This window comes from Cydia amplana, chromosome 3 (assembly GCF_948474715.1).
Source record: "Cydia amplana chromosome 3, ilCydAmpl1.1, whole genome shotgun sequence".
Classification (NCBI taxonomy): Eukaryota; Metazoa; Arthropoda; class Insecta; order Lepidoptera; family Tortricidae; genus Cydia; species Cydia amplana.
Window position 1 is genome coordinate 9,012,427 of NC_086071.1, and position 20,105 is coordinate 9,032,531.

General features: G+C 36.8%; 1 long non-coding RNA gene across 1 annotated transcript in view; it reads right to left on the reverse strand.

The window, feature by feature from the left end:
- LOC134662534 (uncharacterized) overlaps positions 1-20,105 on the reverse strand; it is a 266,893-nt gene that overhangs the window by 138,644 nt on the left and 108,144 nt on the right. The gene's annotated exons all lie outside the window — the stretch shown is intronic.

Genomic DNA, 20,105 nt, shown 5'->3' on the forward strand with positions numbered 1-20,105 from the left:
AAACCATACAGTTATTTTTATGACCTAATTATGACATGATGTGCACATGTTTTATTTTATTTATTTGGAAAGCAAACAGAAATAAGTTAACAATAAGTGAGAAATAAGTGAACAGGAGATAAGTTTACAACAACAAATTAAGGACATTCACTTATTTCCTTACCAGCTCTCACCAAGACATGAACAATAGAAATATGTATACTACACTTAACTACTCTTAAGGTACTAAATACAATTATTAACTTACTAACACTAGATGCTAAGTACATCAAATAGAAAGATGATTACTAAGAGAGGAAGAGACAAATAAAAACAAATGAAATGAATGATGATGATGAACAAATGAATGATGTTGAAATGTTTATAAATTTACGTGCTTTACGTGTTTGGAGTGCCCCTTAAAAATTTTAACTTTATTTTTTAAACTAAGTAGCGGCACAAATATACATTAAAATGTGTTTAAAATTTTATTAAAATATAGTTTATAGTATTCTAGTAACATGGCTATGACACACTGACAGACAGACGGACATAACACGACGAAACTATAAGGGTTCCGTGTTTGCCATTTTGGCTACGGAACTCTAAAAACGAATTTATTAAAGAAAGGTTTTTTTTTAGTCAGCAATTGGATTTCAAAGACTATATAAGTAATGAGGCGTTTTGTAATTACGAAATGTTTTCTGTAAATGCGCTTCGCTTTGCTCGTCTTGGCTTTATTTAAATTCAGATTTATTTAAATTCACCGATTCACCGCAACAGTTTGGAACGAAAAGGGCGAATAGTAACGGTTTTGCAATAACAATGTTTTGCGGTCAAAACTTTATATTAAAATATTCGTCGAATTTTTCGGACCACCGCAAAAAGGAACGAACCGTTTTCAAACCACAACTTAACTTTTGTTATGAATTGGTAAGCGATGTAGAGTAACAAAGTTTGAGTTCCTGGTCTAACCGCTGTTTTGGTTCTTTGATATTGGCCGAATCAAATTGAGATTTCGTTATAGACGAACATATTATAGCCCCGGAAAATCTTTATTTTTTTAGAGCAACGAACTGTGTCTAGTTAGTGCGCTAATTACTAGACCCAGGGGTCGGGCCATCATCATTGGATGCCAGAGAATGCAGGCACACACACAGCCACACTGTGTCAACCGGCCGTAAAACTTCCACCAAATACTCAAAAACTTCTTGTACAATAAAAATAAAAAAAGTGTTTTGCTAGGGCATCCCCCTTAAGCGACGGTGCTATGGAGAATGCCGGCAACGAGATACTTGCTACGCCATTCCTAAGAGCGACGCTGGAGAAAAAAAACATTGTTCGAACATAATATCCAGTGAAAAACTCAGACTCGCATCATGGAGTCCCGGCGCAATAAGTATAACAGCTAGGACATATTTAAGCTTAATTCTACGACCAGAGAAATTACGCATGCAGCATGCAAGAGACCTGATGAAAAGGGTCAAAATCCAGAGACATAGTTTTTAACTCTAATGTATTATGTATTATACAAACGTCATTTGATATAGGCACGTGATCAAGTAAGCATTTGTACCTAGTTAAAGATATCTCGGGACTCGTACACTTACATCAAAATTACTGATCTTCCGCATGAAATACTTTTTTTCCATATTCGATTTTTTCCTAAGTACCAATATTATAAATGTACGCCATCTAGTCACTCTACACTCAAAGCTCATTAGTTAGCCATACATTTTCCAATGTTACATGCTCCAAGTGCTTCAGGAAATCTACGAAATATAAATGTCATTAAGCCAATGGACCCTTATCAGAAGACGCTTCCGGAAAGGCTTAGAACACAGTCTAATGACCCGATTTCTGCCTCGTAAAAGACAACTATGTATCTCTCCAGTGCTCTTGCCTATATCTAAATTACTTTGAATACCCATTTGGGATTTCACTGTCGGAATTACGTACGTAGGTTTGTTGGGGTAATTTGGTTAATATTGAATTAATGTACAGGGGTTATTTATCTATTTATGCTTGCCGTGGGAGTTGGGTAATTGGGTTGACTTAGTTTGTAGTAACATGACTTAAGAGTTGAGTAATCAAACTAAAATAATCGTCTTTTAATGTTGTTTACGTTAATCATTAAATAGTATAAAACAAAGTCGCTTCCCGCTGTCTGTCTGTCCCTATATATGCTTAGATCTAGAGGTCTGAACGAATACATAAATAAATTAATTATGTTCACGCTTACTGTTGTAATACGATTAGATTTTATTAATTTCGTTTATATTTGAACGGATTCATTGTAATTAGGATCACATTAACTTTTATTTTACGACGACGCAACTCTAAAAGTAGTTTAAGTGTAGTTTGGATTATGGCCACAACTCAAAATAAAAACCATAAAAGGTCCATCTGGATTTTTGACTGTATTGTAGTAGTAGGGAAGAGGTAGAACATTTTTGGAAAGATGCATACGTACGGACACTTGTGCAAAAAAAGCCTTTAAAGGATACTTTTAATTAATTTTTCTCTCTATCTCTCTTAAATGATACTTAAATGTGCTGCCTTGTAATTAGGTACTTCTATCCTTGTTTTCTTTTAATAAGTATTTGTGGTATACAATTCAGACTATCTATTTGTATTATTACTAGCAACCCGCCCCGGCTTCGCACGGGTTAACAAATTATACATAAACCTTCCTCTTGAATTACTCTATCTATTTAAAAAAACCGCATCAAAATCCTTTGCGTAGTTTTAAACATTAGCAAAATACGATTTTGCTCACTGAGTGAGACAAAATGACATTCAAGTGACCTTTATAGTCAAATGTCATTTCAACATGCGGGGTCTAATACAAGTTCGAAATACTTGGGTTCCATTATCTCTGTCCCTTTCACACTGTTAACAAAAAGAAATAGACAAAAAAAGTTAAAACGACATTCAACGGTATATTCACGGTTTATAATAGACCCCCGAAAAACTTCAGACCGCATCGTTCCAAACCACGTACGAGTATGAATTCTTAATAATTAATTACTAAAAATAAAGTTTAAGATTTGATAAAAACTGATAAAATACTATATTTTAGGTATTTTATTGTACAATTAAAATAATGAACTCAAAAAATACACAGATCATCACGCAAAATTAATTATTTTACTTTTAAGAATTTCTACCATAGTTGACAAATACGTATCCGCAATTCGGACCGTATATTACAAAGATTTTTTTTACAAAAAAAAAGTTGTCGATTGAAGTGTCAGTTGATGTTTGTTATTTCCATCTTATTTTACTGAAATTTATTATTACGTTTTGTTTTTGTGTTCCGTTGCGGTAATTAAACTTAATCGTTTGTATATCTTAAGAAAACATGAGTGCAGGTATTACGTGATGAAGAAGGATTACATTTATTTTTCAAGTTGTCTAATAGGTATGTTCTCACTGCTCAGGTGAAAAATGTTGTGTACTACACGAGATCAAAGTTATTTACATCTCGTGCGCTTTTGAGTCCCTTACTACGCTCAAGATTCTAAATTAGATTCACTCGCTACGCTCGTGAATCTATTATTCTGCCCTCCTAAGCCAAGTAGCGCTATCTCAAAAACAAATGATTTTGAAAATGGATTTCTCAGCTATAGAAACTAAAGTATAAGTTAGCAATGAATTTTGTTTTGAGATAGCGCTTTTCGGCTTAGCAGGGCAGTATAGAATCTTTCGCTTGTACGGGACTCAAAATAAGCACTCGAAGAAATATCAAACTTTGATCTCTTGTTGTACAAATAACTATTAAACTGACATCGTTAATAAGTTTCTCAATGGGTAAAATTACATAAACAACTTTATAAATCACTAGAAATTTCCAAATATTAATAACGACGTACGGGCCTAATTTAACAAAAAAATCTGCTTTATTATTTACTTCGCAACTTCAAACATGCAGGTCATTATTTTTACCATTAGGTATACCCGAAAACACATTTGGTTTCATTTAACTCACCCTTAGCCCTTAGTAAAAGCCAAGAAAAGAGAGACACCGAACCTTCTCAAATTTCTAAGGGACGCAAAAACCTAATGTTGCGTAGCATGACCCTATCACGGCCTATGGACTATTTTGTACACATGCTAGATTATTCATCAACATTAGACCCTAAGATTTTCCCTCGGAGTTGGCAAACGCCTGTAAATGTCAAGGACGCAACGCATTTAAGTCTCGCTTTGTAATTTACAACAAACTGCCTGCCTTTGAAATGATATACTGATAAAGGGCAGGTGCGAGTCAGGACTCATTCGCCGAGCTGAACAAGTAAAACTTAGCAACATGAACTTTAATGAGCTCTCATAAACAAATAGGCCCCAACAAGTTGGACCTATGATCTACCTAGGTACTTAAAGGTGACATTTGATTGGCAACTGCAGCTGTGGCGGCATTAACCTATTGGACGCCTATGACCGATATATCCGCACCGTAGGTTCAACGCCAAAGACCGATTAATCGGTCACATATCACAGAGCAACATAGACCTACGTGCATATGCATAAAGTTCAATTACAGTTTTGACACTTCGGTGACGTGGCGTCAGCGTGACAGCTTTTGTGTTTGACACGGCGTCTAAAAGGTTAACATGTCAACTGCAGCTGCATTACTGTTGCGTCGTTGTTGTCGCCGCTGTATCTGTTGATTTCCGTGATAAAATGAGTGACGGAATGAAAGTCGTAATCGCGGCAAGAGTAAAGGATGACTCACGTTAGACCGGGCCGATCGGGCCGTGTCCGGGCCGGAGCTTTCGGCGCTTACTTTTCTATGACAGATGACAGGTGATCACGTGATACTTTCCATAGAAAACGAAGCGCCGGAAGCTCCGGCCCGGACACGGCCTGGTCTAACGTGAGTCATCCTTAATGCGGCGGCGAACGTTACTCTTTTCATGAAGGAAATTGACAGATACAGCGGCGACAAGAACGACGCCGCAATAGTAATACAGGTGCAGTTGACACTGACGCGACCTTGAATCGAGAACTGTTTGTCAATTTCCTTGATAAAATGAGTGACGGGTTGAACGTTCTAATTGTGGTAGTAATGCAGCCACAAACGTCACTTATGACCGCAGACAGAGACTGGTGGATGAGAGCAGAGCATTACCGATTGTGGAGATTCTTAGTGAGCCCCAAGTCCAGCCGTATTTATATTTAAAGTCCATCCAAGTATTTCATCTCATATTTTGTTATATTACCAGTGATAAATACTGATAATCTAATTATAATTACCAGTTTTCTTTTCGTCGCAAAACATAATATAATCATTGAGTAAGTTTTGTTTCTTAGTCTCACCTCCATCATCATCATCATTTTCCTCGCGTTGTCCCGTCATTTTGCCACGGCTCATGGGAGCCTGGGGTCCGCTTGACAACTAATCCCAGGAATTGGCGTAGGCACTAGTTTTTATGAAAGCGACTGTCATCTGACCTTCCAACCCAGGGGGGAAACTAGGCCTTATTGGGATTAGTCCGGTTTTCTCACGATGTTTTCCTTCACCGAAAAGCGACTGGTAAATATCAAATGATATTTCGTACATTAGTTCCAAAAATCTTATTGGTACGAGCCGGGGTTTGAACCCGCGACCTCCGGATTGCAAGTCGCATGCTCTTACCGTTAGGCTACCAGCGCTTCTCCACCTCCATATTTCTACTTAAAATATTACGTAAAAATACGAGTACCTGTCGTAAAAAAATGTTACTCAGTCGACCCTTCCAATTTCCGTACCTCATTAAATGCAACGCAGGTAACACCCCCACGCAATATGTAAATCAGATCCCGAATCTTCAACCTCACGGAATGTCAACCTTGCACGATGTAGGAAAAAATCTATTAGTGATCTTTTTAGGGTTCCGCACCAAGAAGGTAGAGAGACTGACAGACAGACGGACAGAGTCACACCATAAGGGTTCCTTAGGTGTATGGTGTGACAGACAGACGGACAGAGTCACACCATAAGGAACCCTTATGGTGTGACTCTGTCCGTCTGTCTGTCACATCGCTAAACATCTCGAGAACTACTGAAGCAATCAATTTAAAATTTGGAATAGTTACGAACATTGGAAGTAATCACACCTCTTAAATACTTTTTTGTAATCAAAAAATATTTTCTAATTTAATTTGCAATTTAAGACCCTTTGCAGGTGTTTATTATATCAACAACAACAATTGTTGAAATCGGTTTACATGATAAAGAATTATCCCTGAAAAACGACAACATACCTGCATATTATTATACATGTCGTGCAAATTAGATAGCCAATTTTCCAATAGATGGCGCTGTACACAATTACGCTTAGTATACATGATACTTTCGTCAACATAGTTACATGAAAAAAGCGGCCAAGTGCGAGTCGGACTCGCCCATGAAGGGTTCCGTATTTAGGCGATTTATGACGTATAAAAAAAAAACTACTTACTAGATCTCGTTCAAACCAATTTTCGGTGGAAGTTTACATGATAATGTACATCATATATTTTTTTTAGTTTTATCATTCTCTTATTTTAGAAGTTACGGGGGGGGGGACACACATTTTACCACTTTGGAAGTGTCTCTCGCGCAAACTATTCAGTTTAGAAAAAAATGATATTAGAAACCTCAATATCATTTTTGAAGACCTATCCATAGATACCCCACACGTATGGGTTTGATGAAAAAAAAATTTTGAGTTTCAGTTCGAAGTAATGGGGAACCCCAAAAATTTTTTGTTTTTTTTTTTTCTATTTTTGTGTGAAAATCTTAATGCGGTTCACAGAATACATCTACTTACCAAGTTTCAACAGTATAGTTCTTATAGTTTCGGAGAAAAGTGGCTGTGACATACGGACGGACAGACAGACGGACAGACAGACGGACAGACAGACAGACATGACGAATCTATAAGGGTTCCGTTTTTTGCCATTTGGCTACGGAACCCTAAAAATGATAGTTTATACGGAACCCTCGCCTCGGTGCGCGAGTTAAACGAACTCGCACTTGACCGTTTTTTTATTATTATTTCCTTAACGTTTTATTAACTGATAGGTGCCTACCTACTTTTATGAGAGTGATTACGAAAAATATAATTTAATACGGGCTGAATAAAATTAATTGATTATTAATTTATTATGTAAAAGTCTGTTTGGATTACTCGCGCCTGATTATTTACCTTACCTAGGTACAGTTTACTGTATTTCGCTACAATAAGTATGGCATAAAGTGTCAGAATTATCAGAATCGTCAAAATAAAAGTGACGTGACTGAACTGACCCCTAGAGAAAATGACGTCATTAAGAGAAAGCGGGGGATAAAAGTAATGAGGCTTTTTGTCCCCATTCATAGGTTTTTCGAGGGCTTGTAGTATTCATTATTTTTGGATCGCATTTTTGTCCACTGATGAGGATTATAATTGAGATTCCTAGCTGGAGGTATTTTATTATGGATCTTTAACAGAAAATGCTTAAACTGTTTATACGACAACGGTTTCACTCACTTGAATTTTTAGTCGCTATTGGCGACATGTTTCGGGCCCTTCGGGGGTCCATCCTCAGGCTCGAGTGCTCGCGGCGACTGCAACTGCAAGAAAATGCTTATTTACAGAACGATTCGCCTTGGATGACGATAAAGATACACGCTGTGCAGAGATATGAAAAGACGATCATAATAAAAGACGGGTTACCTAAAACCATTTGAAAATTATACCTACTTTGAATAACATACTCCCAGAGAACTTCAATACAATGTAGTATGTACGCAAGTAAATATTAATATACTATACCACGAATAGACTACATGAATAGACTATACCACCGCCACATTCGCTAGCAACCTCTCCCTAGTACCAATCGATTAATACATTGTGAGATGCACAGAGAGTGAATTTACGCAGTTGCCTATTCAATGTCCGCTGTAAATACCTACATGAATAGAATAGAATAGAAATATTTATTTGCTTAAACATGGTAATTGCATACAGATGACAAGTGTATTAATTTAGTATCACATGTTGAGCCAAATTATGGCATGCAAACTTAAAGCTAAAAAAACCCTTTAATATAAAATCATTAACATAACATGCAAGTCAAGTAGTTTAATTATTACATACATTATAAGGATATTATTAATTCATTTGAAGTCACTATAATATAAATTTAGTTAATAGTTAATCCAGAAAATCGTTTAAAGAATAAAAGCATTTATCTTTTAACCTTTTGTGTAATCTGGTAGTAAATAATTTGTCGGGTAATTGTCTTCTCTCATACGGCAACGTATTGTACACAAGAATACTTATCACATAACAGTTTTCTTAAGTAAAGAGGTCTTACATAGTGGCATCTGTAGCTTAAATTCATCCCTTGCTCTTAACTTACTATTTGTGGACGTTAGTTTGAAATATTGTGGAAGTTTGCGTACAAGGCGCCTGTTTCCCCCTTTGGGGTAAGATTAAGGTAATCCAGCCGAAAGCAGTTATAATTGCTCACCGTGATAGTCATCGCATCGCAAACATCAATTAAAATTCAACTCCACCAACTAACAAGAGGAAACAACGCAAAATTTTCTTTGCTACTCTTATTATGTGGATAAAATGCAACTTTATATTAGGTAGTGTTTGGAAAATAAAGAGAGACTTTACCAGCTGGTGTGGTGAAAGTAATGTTTCTTTTTCGATAATCAAATCATTTTATACAAAGGTGCAAACTTTTGTGAAGCTATTTCTGACTGTATTGTCTTTATAGAAAAGTGTTTCCGCAAAATTTAAAACACTAGTACCTACTTTAAAACTAGATCGTTTACAAACACATTTTATACAGGCACCCAATATTTTTGCACAATATTTATTATTATTAACATTTATACGTTACCTATTGTAATTATAGCCTTGGGTTTCATTAAGGAAGTAAAAGAATTCAAGATTATTTAAAGCAGTACTTAAATGTACAAAAAAAATTATACACGGTACACTAGTAGGTACCTATCTCTATTCATTGAGTAAATCGGTCCAAAAATTATTCAAGGCACAGCCAGCTTCGGATGTCTAGTTAAAGTACTACACTGGTCTTATAATATAAATAGTTCTTCCGCATTATACAAGGTTTGCATACTTTGCGAAGTAAAGGAATTTCCAATAATGTAAGTTCTCTACGATTTCTAAGGAATAAGTTAACTTCATGAATATCTAATAACTCTCAAGTTATGTTCAATCTACTATGTGTTGTATGCCCTGCTTTTATTGATAATTCTATCGCATAAGAATAAAAAAACATATAATACATTTAAAGAAAAACAAACACTTTGCCATCTAGGAAGGGATATTGTCACTGAACCCTGATTTACCAAAATTCTAATTAAACAAAATATTGGTCGTAATAAACGATTGTAATAAACCTCACGTAGATATATTAAAATATTATTTATTTGAGAGACATATTGATTGTGGTCATAATAATACAATAATGTATGTTGTTCCCAATGTATAAAATTATAAATGGACTTTTGCTACCATTTCCATTAGAGCGAAAAATATCTAATTTTAAAAACAAAATTGTGTAGGCACTTAATATTTTCTGTGGGCACACACGTGTCATATAAGATTTCCGGTACAGATATTTAATATGCCCGGCAAGCATTTTTATGGCGGTTATAGGCAAACTTTCCAAAGTACGGGTAAACACGGCCCGACGAGTCAATAAATCATTTGTTCAAAGGCCTAGGGACGACATAAGCGCGGCTAAGTAATGTTGCCAGGATATAACCAAGTTTAACAAAGGGGACGGGCAAATTTACACACTGCGATAAGGCGAAAAGTTTGTGACGACATTTTAACGTAAACATTGTCGCGGCTTGTTTACTCACATTATAAAATGCTTTTAAAAAAAGGTCCTTTGTGCGGACGAACAAATCTGAGTTTAGTCAGGCTGAATGGTTTTATGCTTATGTGTCAGTCCATTTCTGATTGTACAGTCGCCATCAGATATATCCTCTAGCCGCCCATGCATCTGTGAGGAGTTATATTTTGTGCATGTCGAATAAGAAATAAATGGTATTAAATTGTATCCACTTTGTTCATATAAAGTGCGCGGTTGCACTTCCGACTTCAGAACCCGACACCGCACGTGGCAGGATCGCCATGTGGAGCGGGAAGTAGGGCAGCAAGTAAACAACACGAGTATTGCGTAAAGACTGACTTTTATTCAGACAAGCGTTACCTATTTATACTTACATTATTAGAGACATGCACAAAATATAACTCCTCACACATCAAACCTTGCCAAGCAAAATGAAATTTAATGTGTCAACACAAAGTTCAAATTAGAATGGAACAGGAGACCTTTTTATAGGTCTCTAGGCGGCTAGAGGATATATCTGATGGCGACTGTACAATCAGAAATGGACTGACACATAAGCATAAAACCATTGAGCCTGACTAAACTCAGATTTGTTCGTCCGCATAAAGGACCTTTTTTTAAAAGCATTTTATAATGCGAATAAACAAGCCGCGACAATGTTTACGTCGGAATGTTTATATCGGAGCTGCCAAGGTGGTCAAAAATATCTGAACACGCACTCTAGCGTCTTGATAATAGAGTCGTGTTCAGACATTTGTGAGCACCTTGGCCGCTCCGATATATCTCATAGCGACTGTACCTTCGGAACCACCACAAGTGTATAGTTATTATTAAACGGCTCGATCGCGACCCAAGACTAATAATACTCGTAAGGTCATAGGGACTAATCCGTCCACGAGCGTATATTTCTTTGATTTTCAATCGTAGGAAAAAAAATCCATTTGCTTTTGATTGCTGAAACTAAAAGCAATCGCTGCTTTGTCGATGAATTTATCAATTTTGTTCGTTGTTCGAGAAAAACGATAATGGACGAAATAGCCACATTTACCTTATAGTTTATTTTTCCTAATAATACATAATGTTTCCTAAAACGAGAATTCTCAACGGTTAACGACCCTAGAGTGTCTACTCAATTATTCTACCCTGTATTAGAAGGCTTTTGAATCATAAAAATCACACAAAAACATCTCTCTTCATCTACATCAATTTAACTACAAATAAAAACTACAAGCGTGCATAAAAGATTACCCACACTATAAACTATTACGTTATCCAAACCTCCGTTGTCAGTGCAGCAAACAGCTATTCCCATTCAAGAGTGGGGTCGTTAAGTATTAGAATAACGGGCATCTGGCGGTTTTATCATCGCCTGCAGCTGCAACGGCCACAACTTAGATAGCCACAGCGCTATTTACTTAATCTCGCCAACAACGCTGCTCTTTACAAGCTATGCGTTGTTATTGGAGCCCACAGCTTCATTTGCGTAATATGTACCTATGTATAAGGCAAAACATTTTCGAGCCAGAGCGTTAAACTTCGACGGATTCTCGCGTATACAATTCTACAAATAAACATTATGGTTTGGCAGACATTGCATTATATTATTGAGCTTATTTAGCCGTATACAGCTTGCTGAGGGGCCACGTCGATTTGTATAAGATTGTGCCATAATAAACATGTATGTATAGGTATTCCTTAATAAAACTGCATAAAGTCACCACATATGTCCTTGTACGGGTGTTATTTTCCTTATTAGAATGCTAATCTTCGAGCAATACTATTGAGCTGAGAAAGCGTGGGCGATTCTGATTTAACAATTTGTTATAGATAAATAAAAATAAAAGAAATTAAAATAATTGAAAATGTACTATGCTATATTCAGTTTCCTTAAATGTACTTAGCCATAACCCGAAGTTAACAGAGTTGAAAAAAAACACCGAAAAGATATACATATTATATATTTTTGAGCTACTTATGTACATGGTGGGTGTAAAAACTACGGTGTATAATTTAATTATATTTTATAAAACCTATACCTATATATATTTAGTGTCAATCTAAAAATTAGTATTTATTAACAGAAACAATTTTGTCCTACATACCTACATTATAAGTATTCGTAGGTACAGAAACTGACCAACAATTTACGGAGTCAATTATTTGATAATATATTTTCTTTGCAAAAGTGATCTAGCTGTTATTATAGTTTGTTAACTTCGTACAGAGCTCCCTTTTAAATATTCACTTTGCATACTTAGTACTAAGGTGCTCCGCCTTAAACTTCCAAGGTGTTTGGTGCTAGTTAGGACCGAGCGCAAGTTTTCTGCTAAGCGTACCGAAGTTTTCGTTAAAATTATTATTTTGTACATGATTCAAAAACATTAAATACACTATTTAAAGTGAATGAATTCTAGTAAAAGATCTTAGTACAAACACATACTATTTACAGAATCATTACTCATCACTGCGGCAGAGGTCAAAAGGTGAGGTGAGTGAGGTGAGGTGACTGCAGCATCGTTACTGTTGCAATTGTCAATTTCCTGTTTTCGCTAACCAAATGTCACATTTACATTACACGCAAATCAGGAAATTATAATAATTTCTGAAATCTATTTTTACGAAAAAAAGTTTTCTTATTTTGGCGACTACTTACTTACATATTTTCTTCTTTATTCAAGTTAATTTTATTGGTTTATTGGAGTGTATTATGTTGCTGTTTTGTTTGTGGCTGTATCTGTATTTACAGGCAACATTTTCACAGATTTATTAACTTTGTTTACTTTAATAATGGTTAGGAAATTTAGGTTAGGTTAACTTTTAGTATTTACGGAGTACTTTTTAGTTATTACTGAGAAACTCCACAAGCGTACTGTCTACCGGTTTTAAAACTCTAAATCAGTAGGTCCTAAAAACATATCAATTTGTCTCCGCCTAGACCATTCCCGCTAACTGCCCACACTAATTTAACCAGCGAAATGCACAAGGCGTCTTCTTGAAACTTAATTACTTATAAAGATGGTTAAGAAACCATTAACCAGGAATAGTTCACATACCGAATTTTTTAATAAGAAAGTTGAGCGCGGAAAGTTTCTCTGCAGCGCCGCAAAGCGTTCTCGTTCAGTTCTTTGAAGCATGTGTATTTTATAATAGTACTTAGTACACGTACCTACAGTAACTGCTTTAAGTAGGTACCTTAGGTAGGTAGGTAGGTGCTTTAGGTAGGTAGGTAATGATAAAATGTAATTAACGCTCTGGCTCTAATACCAGACTTTAATAATTATAGAGACATCCTTCAAGAGAGGAAGTGATGAGAAGATTTAATCGGGTTATATATAGGAAGCTTCTGTAACTCAATAGAGCGAATGTGACAAACCGTATTTTAAGAAGTCATTCTATGAACATAAAAGGGTAGGTATATAACAAAATAGGAAATTGACAATTTAATTGATACATACCTATGCATAACACTGATTTAAACTTTCACGATTTTTACACATTAATTGTACAACGGGACTTAATCGCGTATCCAAATAAGTAGGTACGCGATTAAGTCCCGTTGTACAATTTAATAACATACCTATGCATTAAGTAAAAGATACAGCTTAAAGAAATACAATCGATTAAAGATAGAGGGAGACAACAGGCGGCTAAAGAGCGATCTCTTCCAGACAACCTTGGGGTAGCGGAAACAAAGCATTTATTCAAAAAAGAGTAGGTTTACAAAAACGTTATGAAGCCTACACACAATGATACATTCAATGAAAGTAAATAAAGATACACACATAAGGAAGCATACATAGGTATTATGATGTCTTCCGGTGACACATGGTATTTACTTTGAGTTAAGAACCCGTACTATAATTAGCAGCATCAATAGTAGCAGATGAAACAACGTGCCAAAAGTATCTGCCGCCCTCGAATACATTTCCCAATATAAATATACCTCTACATTACGCGTTCAAAAGTATCTGCCACAGTCTAATTGTTCTAGAGATATATGTCTCTAGAACTTGACGTATAGTCTGATGTCCTTAACGAAAAAAGTTGTCATGCACTAGCAACGGAAAAAATATGACGAATCCCGCCAAACAATTCGCAGATAAACTTTGCCAGATTCAGGCGGAATCACAGTAGGGTCGCGCAAATTTGGCTTCGGAGTAAATAGGAGTGAGTCACAGACAAGACATCCTCTAGACTGAGCATAGTAGCGCTACCCCCTCTGCCACAAATATACGGTAGTTTTACTCCATTTTCGAGTCAACGTGTCTTTGTGGGACGTCCGTGTCTTTGAACGGACCAATCACGGCACGGGACTCGCTCACCTCGTCCCCCGCACCCCAGTATTTTTGGCAGCATCGGTTTCATGAAATAATTGCTCTAAACTCCGTCTAGAGGATTCCTAGTCTATGGAGTGAGTCAGCGGTTTCTGCGGTCAAAAATGGATGGTAAATCCGACCTAAGCAATCTCCCTACCTTATTTTCCTGAATATATTTAAAGCAGTTATGCTAAAAATAGGCAAGCCTCTTTAGCCGGCCTAAGACAATCAGACAAAACATCTTACAGTTAGTAAAACTGAAGCTACGTACCTTACCTGGTTAAGTATAAGTACATACCTAGTAAGTAATTAAATAAATGACTATTTCTGCCTCGGTGTGACTTTATTTAGGTGGAGTAATATTAATAGCTAACTAATCAATCACCAAAAAATAATGACTTTTATATACATTTTAAATTTTCCAACTGTCCTAACATTTAAAAAAAAAACTCGGCAGAAAAAATAGGTAGTAGGTAACTATCTTGCAAGTGCAAAAATAAAATAGTTTGATATAAAACAAACACGTACATTAAACACAAATACATACATTCTAAACAAAGACACTAAAACTAACCCTAAAAATTAAATACACTTCTGGGATGTCTCAGGACTCAGGAACCTGCCGCTATAGCAGAGGACGCTGGTTCGATTCCGGCCTTGGGCGGCGGCCTCGATCACTTTTTCTTAGTATATGACATTTATTTCAGTTTATAACGAATATATTCTTAACCTTAAAAAAATAAAAACATCAGCCACCAGGTACCTCCATAGCCGGGAACGGTGCAGATTGCGCTTCACTTCTACGAATTCTAAATGACAAATTGAGTGACCGATGCGTATACGAGTAAATGATGAATGCATTACATAATTATGGCAGTACAGTCACCAGCAAAAATATATGACTGTGGGCAGCCGTGCAAAAATATCTGATGCTCCATTGGAGGCATAAGTATATGACGACACTACCTCGGTAAAAATATGTGATGCTTTGTGGCCGGCAAAAACATCGTTACTCTGTATCCGCATAAATATCGGATCGGATCGCTTAAAAATATTTGATTACTCATAAAAATCAAAATTATGTGATTACTCTCATCTGGCATAAATATCTCTCCAATGTGAATGCAAATACATCGGATGGCAAACGGACCGCCTATATATCTGACACGAAATTATGAAATATGTCATCAATCGGCAAAAACGAACCATACCTGGATAGCATAGAGCCTTACATTATTTGAAGTGATTTGACAATTCACGAAAAGAGTGCAGACTTGTCATTGCATATGTCTGTCTCACATATTTCATTTGCAATTTTAAATTGTGACATAATCCAGGTAGACTTTTAATAGACAATGTGTAATAAACCTCCTTCTTACATAAAAAACAATGATGAAGAGGTCAACCTGTGAGACTGACAAGGACAAACAATAATAGCGCTTTCGCTGCTACTCCTACTGAAAGATACATAAGGCTATCCCGTTTTGTCATTTCCCCCACCCCTCATGCCAGATCCAGTTATATACTAGATTCATGATTGCAATACGTTACAATTCAAAATTATATCCAGTTTATTCCGTCAAATCGATGATAGAATATAATGTGAGACAGACATATACAATGACAAGTCGGCACTCTTTTCGTGAATTGTCAAATCACTTTATACAATTTACGGCTCTATACCAAACATGTATGGTTCGTTTTTAAAGGTCGATAACATATTTGTGATTTTCCAACGTGTCAGATAAATAGGCGGTCTGTCGTCCATCCGATGTATTTGCTTTTACAGTGGAGAGATATTTATTCCAGATGAGAGTAATCACATAATTTTGAATTTTATGAGTAATCAAATATTTTTAAGCGACCCGATCCGATATTTATGCGGATACGGACTAACGATATTTTTGCTGGTCACAAAGGATCACATATTTTTACCGAGGTAGTGTCGTCATATACTTATGCCTCCCATGGAGCATCAGATATTTTTGCACGGCTGCCCATAGTCATTTATTTATGCTGGTGACTGTACATTTAGAGTCATATTATATTTATATTAGATAAGTGTGTACTTATCGGTGGGAATTGAGGTGGAGTGTGAATTTATAATTTATGCCTGTATCAGGGGTTCCTTCTAGACTTCTAACTATTTAAACGACACAATCTACCTACCTGTCTGGAACACCACGCTACGCTCCAAGACCCAAATCGTCGATGTAGCTCGGAAGGCCTGCCGAATGCCGAGTGAGTTGTGGGGCAAAATCACGTCAGAGTGGGAGCCCGAAAACTCAAACCGGGGATCTGGCAGACCCTGCCGGCGATGGCCGGATGAACTGGATTCCTTTTTAAAGGAGTGGCCAGACATAGCACTGGACAGAGACTTGTGGAGAAATTGGGGGGAGGCCTTTGCCCAGCAGTGGGACACGACAGGCTCCAAATAATCTACCTGTACATACTTGTATACACAATGATATAAATTAACTAAGTGACAAAACGGTTTCGAAAGAGATTTTTATTCAACTAAAGTGAAGCCAAATGCAGAGCAAGTTTAACTTGACCACGAATTTTTAGTACACGTATACCTCAAGTCGTAATTTGTTTACATGTCTAATATCTAACACTCCGTATAAGTGAAGCCACATATACGTTAAAGCGGTATAAAGGCGTGAACATAACCGGTGATGTCGTTTAGCGACATTTAAAGACCGTTTTAACAGTTTGTAACTCGGTAACAAGGTAAAGGGTACGAGAACGATACTAAAGCGAACTTTATGTTGGTGTTTATCTACATAGCCGGGAAGTCGAATGTGTTTTTACAATTTTAAATGCTCCGTACGCTGCGACGTTTGTTTGGCGCTTGCTTTTTTCTACTGTGTTTTTTAGACTTGTGTGGTTCGTTTTCGTTATTCGTATTTTGCGGATTCTTATTTAGATGGTGGTATCTGAGTTTTATTATTATCAAGAAATGATTTAACCATTCTGTATATTTTTTGTACGAGCCATGGTCACTGAATAAACTGAACTACTTATGCCGTAAACGAATGGCAGGCGCTCGTTACGCGCTAGCTTAAGTAGTCGATAACATGGGAAAAGCGCCTACGAACAGAGAACCCGCCTAGCGGGTCGCTGGCAGTGAATGTGTTAAAGAAACTGATGTTTGGAGTGACCGCTCTTAGTGTAAGGCCTGAGTGGACGCTGGAAGCGAAGCGTTCGACGGGGCGTGCAGCGTAGCGTCGAGCTCCCAAGGGGTTTGAGCAGCGTGCACTAAGGCCGCTACTATACGTTTGCATTTAATGTTTAACATGCACGCCGCACGCCCCGCCCCGCTGCACGCCCAACTCGAGCGTCCACTCAGGCCTTACACTTAGTTTACCTATGCCTGCTTGATATTGATTACATTATTGCAGAGTTATTTACTTTATATGTATAGGTAGGTATACATTTCAAATCATAACTAGGTATAATAACATAGCTATTTATACTTAAGTGTTATATGGTGCTTAAGGTCCCCAGAGCTCCCGAGTTTTGCATGCACTGTGCAATGTGTATGTTGGATGTAGTTATGCAACATTTCAGTCGTCATCTTCAAGGTAATATTTTACCACCAACAAAGTACGTCATGGGATATCACGTACTGAATCTTATTATCTTTTATAAACGAACACAAAAAAACGTCTACAGCCGATGTTGAAATGTGTTTTGTTGCTTTTAGCCGCATTTGATATTGTTACGTCAGTATTACTCAAGAACTTGCAACTCAATCAGCAAAGAGAGTCAAAGTACGCTGAGCATAAACTATCTGGAGTAAATACCGTCTGGTCGAAAGGCGGAAAAACAAGGGGAAGATTTATTATGCATTCCCGCGGCGGCGTCATTCCGCGCGGCGTCTATCTATTTAGTAGCATAGCTACTAAGAGCGATATATAGTATGTATGTATATTCAATCGTCTTTTAGTAGGTTGAATCTTATGTAGGTGTTTCTATTAAATATAACTGTTTCTTTTTTAATTCGATGTGCCGTTTTAATTGTTTCTTTATCAAAGATAACAAAAAATTTACCAAAATGTTTATTTGACATTATAAACAGTAAGGAAGGCCATTTTATTATTTATGCCTGTGGGTTTCTGTATGTATGATAAACTAACGAACTATAATTATATTGATTCTCAAACACTTGGTAGTTTTATTTAATATCAATTTGAAAAAGTGATACCACCTGCTTATCAATGTGATTTGCGCGCAACAACCTTAATGGCAACTGCATTACAGCCAACACAGCGAAGCGTTGCTATAGACCACAAGGCCGTTGGCTCGAGACGAATGCATGCCTGTGCTCGATAAGCAACAAGAATATAACGTTTAAAAGTTTCGCCTTTTGAACACATGTTATAACTCACATTTATAGACTGGTCTATAAATGTTAGTTAAGACTATAACGGTCAAGGCGCCCAGTATTGAACTATTGACCGGGTGGTAAAAATACTTGTCTCCTTTGACTTTTCACACTAGTTATTTAAAACAGTCTACTTTGGATTTCTAAAACTAGGAAACTATTCTCACCCGACGATATAGTAAATATTAATTGTAAAACTAGCAAATGGTATTTTGATACAACTGGACTAAGTTACAACATATTTTTATATTATTTTGTACGATCATATATACTACTTTAATGTCAATAGCACACATTTTTGAACGGGTCATAAAAGTGCAAGCAGCAATTAAAATTGTTACTTTACTAGTTCATTAAGCAAATATGTATCCATTATTATCGTTTCATAGTCGGACCAGGATTATACAGAGTGATATATATTTTTTATTTGTACTATGACAGGTGTTATTTTTCCAAAGTATCTACATGTTCAAGTTCATTAACTGTTAAAGAAAAAGGTCGGATAACGAGGACCAGCAAGAACGCACAAAAGTAACTTGCCACTTAGTATTGTTTTCTACTTGAAAAACTTTTGGGATTACTTAAGAAGTTAAAGAAGCGCCGAAAGAATAATCGAATTGTGTGTTACACCGGCTTTTGGTTGGTTTAAATAGTAAGCACCTAAGTTTGTTGTTGTATCCAGGGCCGGATTAACCCTAAGGCAGAGTAGGCAACTGCCTATGGGCCCCGCCTCGGCTAGGGGGCCCCGGCGGCCCCGCGCACGCCAAAAAAAAATGTGTTTGTCAAGTTTGGCATATGGCCAAAATTCATACCTAAATAATTTTTTATGTTACCTACTTATACCTAATGTCCAATATCAGTTTCTCAGACACACAATCATCAAATGATTATGTAAATTATGTTATTTTATAGCTTTTAAAGTCTGTAAATCGAGCTCGAATTTCAGGCTCCCGAGGGCCTAAAACCTCCTTAATGAAACTTCGGCCCTCCGAGTAACTCTTGTATGACACATATATTATTGTTGAGTAACATTTGACGATTGGTTCGTATCAGAGCGCTGCTTTGATTCATTGATTTCAGAAGCTTAGCCTTTTGCCTCGCATGAAAGCTTACCTCGCTGGTTAAGTACGCTTCGGGCTTGTTAAGTATGTGAAGATTGCTGAACTCGACCTTCACCCTCACTTTTTACCTCAATTTTTGGTTAGCCTACCAAATCTCTTCTTCAGCTTAGCCTTTGGCCTCGCTGCGCCAAGCTGCTGCGACATTGGTTGTCGTCTGTGATCTAGCTGAGCTTATCCTGAAGCACGGCTTTGACCTCGCCTGAAAGCTCACCTCACTGGGTAACTTTGATTTTTAGGCCTTTTTAACACGCTTTCACAATTTTTTCACAAAAAATTTCGCGCTCGCTGCGCTCGCGATTTTTGTTGCTTTTCCGATTTGCCCTGTACTTACATGCTAGTTTGACTGGTTAATGAATAATCATTTAAACACATGTCAAATCTTTATTATTAGGTTAATTTTAATCATGTGGCTCATATGGTCGGACAATCGCTGTTCAGCCTCGCAAA